The sequence below is a fragment of the Abramis brama genome, assembly GCF_963993115.1.
Source record: "Abramis brama genome assembly, chromosome: 6".
Classification (NCBI taxonomy): domain Eukaryota; kingdom Metazoa; phylum Chordata; class Actinopteri; order Cypriniformes; family Leuciscidae; genus Abramis; species Abramis brama.
The window spans coordinates 44,083,701-44,090,923 of record NC_139968.1 but is presented as its reverse complement, the minus strand read 5'-3'; positions in this window follow the sequence as shown (position 1 = coordinate 44,090,923).

Here is a 7,223-nt window from a genome sequence, read left to right as displayed (position 1 = left end):
CATTTCTAATTGTTATTTTGTAAATAAATTAATAAATCCAATCAAACTTTGATAAATTAATGTTTAATCTCATTTAAGTAAGAAGTTGTCACCTCATGAATCTGCATTTTGGCGGCAACAGCGGAACAGATGTCTGTTTAAAAACAGAGGGTAAGTAATTTTTCATCCTTTATTTTCTTAATAAAAGCCTACTTTATCATGTTTAATGCATTTTCAACGTGATTAAGTTTAGCATAGCCAAACAGACTTGTGTAGTCATAGTGAAATCCCTTTATATCATCATTTATATAATCATTTATACACTTTATATAATCACAAATATTATTAGGAGTTGCACAACATGTGAATGTTTAGGTTTATTTATGAAATTAATTCATTCAGAAGAAAGAAAAAAAGAAAGAGAGAGTTTGAGGGTCATTACATCACATAAAAATGCTCACATGAAGAGATCCAATGCGGAGCAAATCCTAACAGTCCTTATAGCTTTCTTATTAGTAGATCCTGAAATCACATTTAAATCATTTTCCATTTCTATTAAGACAGAGAAGACGTAAACATTTTCATAGGAAAAAAATGTACATGTCGCAACTCGCCCGCCATCTCCTCCTATGGAGTCAGAAGCATTCAGGCCATTCACATCCCAGGCGTGCTCAATCATGCTGCCGACGAACTCCCACGACAGCACGTGCTTCCAGAAGAGCTGCGACTCCATCCCCGGTTGGTCCAGCTGATTTGGAGACGCTTCGGAGCCAGGTAGACCTGTTTGCCTCTCCGGACACGTTGCATTGCTAGTTGTTTTACTCCCTGACCGAGGGGACCCCTGGCACACAGGTCCGGATTAACAATTTCCTGTGCCCTGGGCAACAACATTCAAGCCGGCGCCTCTGTTGTCTGCTATATTTACTTTACTAAATCCAGGCAATTGGTTGATGAAACAATGATTAAAATAAATTAACATTGATGCAAAACGAAATTCACTTTAAAGAAAGGCTTTGTGCTTTCTGTTTGAGGTCTCTGTGAAAGTTTTAAAGCAGTCTTTTAGTGCCGCTTTCAGAGCGCTCACGTCCGTAACCGGGAACTGACACGTCCGTAACATTGTTTTTTCCTCATAAATGCGAACACGAAAAATAAAATAAAATAAAATGAATATATTATGTTCTGTGGAGAGCCGACCCTTCTTCATCCGGTGGGTAGTATTAGCCTACTTTTGGTTTGCGCAGTGTAATTCACTGAATTACTAAAAAATATTTTGCCACCTAAAAGATTTGTTTGTGTCACGTCCGTAACGCATGTGTATTTCCCTCATATTAAATATAAAACACATGATGTGTGAAGATGTGGTAACATTGGATCTGGACGGGAAGGATTACTCTGGGAGTTAGAAGGGGTGTGTCACGATTCTGCCTTCTCACACCGCGACACAGGTTCGTGGATCTGACTGTCGCGATTTCGGTTTTATATCGCATATCGCTTCTGCATATAATTAGGAAAGTGAGGACTGCGTTTATAATGTGATCTAACATAATATTTGACGGTGCCCAGGGCCCCTTAGATGTCCTGTGCCCCTGGGCAAGTGACCAGTTGCCCTAATGGTTAATCCGGCCCTGCTGGCACAGATGCGCTTCAGTCTTAAATCCAACACGGAAGTGACTTAAACTTCATCTACTAAGCCGCTAGAGACAGGCTCCTAAAGAGAGTCAATCCCATAGACCCCAATGTTAAAATGCCCAACTTTACAGCAGAAAAAAAAAATGTTTACAGCCTGGTGCAGAAAGTGGTTTTGGTCTATATAGCTAATTTTGCCCTTCGTGAAAACTATGAGGGGGGTGAATTTTTTTATAACTCGTTTTTTTAAATTATATTAAGCCTTAAAGTTCTGCATAATTAAGGGTGTGGCCACTTGAGTGACAGGTGGATTGCCGCTGATGTCACTACTATCCGTTTATACACCCAAATTTCAACAGAAATTATTGGTTTGAAGGCTGATTGAACAGCGAAGGCTGTTTCCCTCCACCTTGAAAGTGTAATTGGCCGCGATTGCCCACATTATGATGCAGTTCAAGGTAAGTCGTCATAGATATATACACTAGATGCTGCCTCGGGGTTCTAAGCATGCATAAAAACCGACGCCATCTTGGAACAGGCGTCTTGTCATAGGAAGTAGCTAGTTAACGCTGCTATCTCCGCCTGTACTTCGAATTCATGGATGATGCCGGACTTTTGTGCTGCGTATGGATGTTCACACGAACGAAATCTAAAAACCAGACAGCAAGGGATTACATTTCACAAGTGAGAATGTGTTTTATGATATTGAATGATATGAAATTATATTTCTGGTTACGTTGATTTGTTTCAGTCCTTGGTTAATGACCGCAGCTAATCCATGCTAGTTAGCTAGCTAGTTACCCATTAGTTTTTGACAGTTAGGAAAACCGACAATGAACAGAATGTATTTATATCAATGTAATATCATCGTAAGATGTTGGAAATGTGGACAGTTGTTTTGGTCTCTATTCAATAGTTTCTCCGACTGGCGCTGTGTGGCCGAGTTCAGTCTCCGTCTATTTCCAGCTAGCATGCTACGCTAACTTCAGTCAGCATTCTTGGCTAACGGTGATGAGTCTTAAGTTAAAACGTCCACCTGAACAAGTTTATCCAAACATACTGGTTCTGGCTGTTTAGACATGCGCTGTATAGCATTTGAAAAACAAGGCAAGTCCCTGAAAACACTACACTGATTTAAGGGGGTTCTGTATGAATGTGATTCTGTGACTGGAAACCAACAGTTTAAGAGACTAATATAAGCCAAGTTGTCTAGCTCATGTTCTAATATTTTCATTCCCAATACATTGGAACATGTGATGGTGATTACTAGATATCGTTACTTTAATCTAGATTGTACTTAAACAATTCAGAGAATTGGACATGCACGATAATGTATTGTATTATCATGTAGTTCCAGGCAGGTTTTGGCAACAAGCTTCTGATGCAGACCTCAAAACTTCTCAGGCCAGCCACTTCCATGAAACACGTCAAATGTAAATTTGCCTTTGTCTCTTTTCAAGGTCAACAAAATGTTTATTTCTGACCAAATTTTGTACAGTTAAAGTAACCCCATTCACGCAAAACATGGCTTAAAGAAATATGATCAGTCTAGTTACTGTGTGGATGGTAGTAGTCAAGTTGTTTTTTATAAGTTAAGTGTACATTTCTCTGCTTGGAGGAAGAAAATGAACTGTGAATGTGCTGTACTCTTTAGATATTATTTGAAATAACCCTTGTGTTTAAAATGTACAATATGCAGGAGTTGATCCTCAATACCCACTTTTGGCTGTGTTGTTCCTAACTTTGATTTTTTACAGATTGTACTCAAACTTTTTAATGGAAAAAAAAACAGTGTGGCACTTGTAACCTGTAAGTACAGTCCTAATAGTATGCTTGTGACTAATAAACTTAGGCCTACTAGCACTATGCATAATATTTTGAAAAAGAAGTAGATTATCTTAATATCAAAACCTTCAATTTTCTCTGGACTCAATGATAAATACATGTCTGACCGTTGGAACGAACCAAAAAAACTAGAAAATCGCATTCATGACAATTTATGGTGATTTTATTTCCGTTAGACCTTTGCCTACATTGACGCTAACGCATTAAAGAGGAGGGGCTCCCCTGTTCCAAGATGGCGGCTCTATTGACGCATTCGTTCCAATGAACTTCCGTATCCAAGGCGACATCTAGTGTATCTATGGTAAGTCGTTAGGAAAGGACGACCTGATCATCAGGTTCCTGAAGGGGGTGAGAAGCTAAAATCCTCCTCTCCCTCTCTCTATACCCTTTTGGGACGTGTCTCTGGTACTTACAGCATCCCCCTTGAACCTCTGCAGTCAGTGGATTTACAAATTCTGTCTATGAAAACTGTTCTCCTGGTTGCATTGGCTTCCATCAAGAGGGTAGGGCACCTGCAAGCATTTTCGGTCTATGAATTGTGAATTTGGGCCGGCTAACTCTCACGTTGTCCTGAGACCCCGGCCCGGATAATTGCCGAAGGTTCCGACCACTCCTTTCAGGGACTAGGTAGTGAACCTGCTAACGCTGCCCTTGGAGGAGGCAGACCTAGCCCTGGCTTTTCTCTGTCCCGTCCACACTTTACGCCTATACGTGGACCGAACACAGAGCTTCAGGACCTCAGACCAGCTCTTTGTCTGTTACGGAGGCCAGCAGAAGGGAAAGGCTGTCCCCAAGCAGAGGTTAGCCCACTGGATGCTATTGTCTTGGCGTATCAAACCCAAGGCGTGCCTTGCCCATTCGGGTTGAGGGCTCACTCAACTAGAAGTGTTGATTGCTCCTGGGCGCTGACTCAAGGCGCCTCGCTGACAGATATATGTAGAGCTGCGGGCTTGGCAACACCCAACACGTTTGCTAGATTTTATAGCCTTCGTGTAGAGCCAGTGTCCTCCTGTATACTCGTTTCCACTGAGCGGTACGGTATGGTACAGTACAGTACGGTACAGTTCGGGTCGGTAAACCATGAATCGGCTAGCGTTTCCACTGCCAACAGTACCCTTACTTAATAGGCGTGGTGTAGCCTATGCCGGAAAGAAGCGATCGACGTCATTTTCGCGTGAAGAAGAAAGCGACATAAACAACATTGGATGACATACAGCAGATCTTGTTCTTGCTTCTCTGTGTTTTTGTCACCGTTTCTCAATAGCAAGTATGCAAAGTTCGGACTGGCCAAGTCCGACTCAGGAGAATGACTCCGGAGGACGCGAGTCCGGTAATTCTGCGTCACTCAGCTCGCTCTGCTACTCCGGTTATCTCTGTATGTATATTTTAGGCAACAATAAAACGAAATATGTTATAAAACACCACACTGCCTCTTTTCGATTTCATTTAAAGAAATCTTACACATTATAGCCACACAAATGTGGTTCAGGCAACGCGTATTGATTATATTCACTGCATATAACGTTAGCCTATTTATAACAAAACGAAATATAAAACACAACCCTACCTCTTTTCTTTTAAATATAATATAAAAATATTAAACATTTTAATATGGTCCAGGAAATATGTGCATTTGTACTAAACAACAGATGTTGCAGTAAACAACATTACAGATCATCTTCACTGTAATAAAATTTAAAATGACAAAACTCAACCCAGTCTCTTTTTGTTAAATTTCACTTTTATCAATATTAGCCATTATAAAATTATAAGTAAAAGGTACAAGAAGCTATACAAATAAGAAATAAAGCAAACAATTCAGTCAAACATTCAAAGTCAGCGCTCTAGTCTAACCTTACAACGGTAAAGTTAAATAGCATAAATATATAAAGTTATGAAACTTAACTCAGCCCTCAGCCAAAACGATTGGCCAGGGAACAAATTATAGATTCACAAGACCAAATATCGCCCGTTAGATATACACAAGACGAATTATATCTCATGTTTAACCACTACAGAGACGCCAGAGTCAGCAGCAAACGTCAGAACGACTAGCCGAGGAAAGGCTGTTCCAGGCGGGGTACATAAGCGCCGAACGCACGGTGATCGTCTGGATCTCACAACCTGGATCAAATTTTCATAAATCTTTATAAACCACAGATTTGAGCTTTAAACAACTACATTTCGTGACACAAAAACAGTAGTATTATATTTAAACTGCATATTAAAAAAGGGCGCTTCTTATGTTGTCATTCCCCTTGTAGCATGCGCCGGTGACGATACTCTGTCAACCAATCAACGTTCTGCAGTGAGTCTAGCTCCACCCTTTAGTACCGTACCACTGTGCTAGGTACCCCAACGGAAGGGTACCTAAAAAGTGGTACGCTACGGTTCGACATTTTGGTACCATTCACAACTTTTGACAGTGGAAACGGAAATAATTGTGTACCGTACTGTAGCGCTCAGTGGAAATGAGCCAAAAGATGTGGTTAAAACCCCAAACTTTCATAAACAAGAGCTCCAGTCTATAGTTAGCCTTAACTTACCTCTTCTGAAAATGGTTGAGATGCTAACAGACTTTTTCGAAGACACAAAACCATTTCTATAAAGAAATCTATATTCAACAGAAGCGTGTCAATTACACGTAATAGTGTCAGGGACGTTTGTTTGTATTATTTGTGTGAATTTGTTGAGTAAACTCACCTGAAAGCAGTGAAAACAACAGCGAGAGACGCGAGTTTTGCTATTTGATGACATTTCCCCGTTTCCATCTGCTCTCGCGCAGAGCGCTCGGTCCAGTGTTTGAATGCGACTCGAATATTCACGCGCACGCGCATTAAAACACTTCAAAGTCACGCAGTATTTAAATAAACATCTAGAATTAAAACATATAACACAATATAAAATATCATTAATATTAAATAATTAATTTTAACCTCATTGTGTAGTTCTATGACCCATTCATGTGCAAAATGCCAGACCCAGTTTATATGCCAGGTTTTGCGGTCTTGGCACGCGAGTAAAAAATTGTGACAGAAGTAGCCTATTAAAAATTTTTATTTTATTTTTGAAAAATTCAATTTACATTTATATAATGATACCTTGCGTTACAATACTAATATTTGCATATATATAAGGTAAGATGTTCATCAGCTTGGCCAGGCTGGGAGACCAGCTAAAACCAGCTACTTCCATCTTAAACCAGCTAAGACCAGCCAACTAGCTTAGGCTGGTTTTAGCTGTATTTTTCAGCAGGGAGGCCAGGGCTGCGTTCAGCCCCGACAAAACGTTGCACAACGTTTTTTAAACAGAAACGGTGATGCGTTGAACACACTGTTCTGATGACGCAAGAGTTGCAACTATGGCAGCTGAGAAGGCCATTCTTTGTGTTCTTTGTGAAGAATTTTCGGAGCCTGATGAAGTCGGTATAAATATGTGTTTAATACTACAAAATATGCCCGATGTTACAGTTACTGCACTTGCTGCACAGAACAAAAGAGAACATCCCAATCGAGTGAAGGGATTGCTGAAACTGAAGCACACATCTTACCTAATTCAAAACACATCTATTTAGCCTCACATACTGACTTTATTTGTAGTTCATACTGTTTTAATACCCTGTATTTTCCTTCTCATTTTTAGGAAAATCACTTAATTACCATTTTTTATTTCTATACCAAATGTCATACACTTGCAATGAAGCTAAAAATATAAACAACTACATTATGTTGATATCCTATATTTTTACAATAAAACTTACCACAAACATGTCT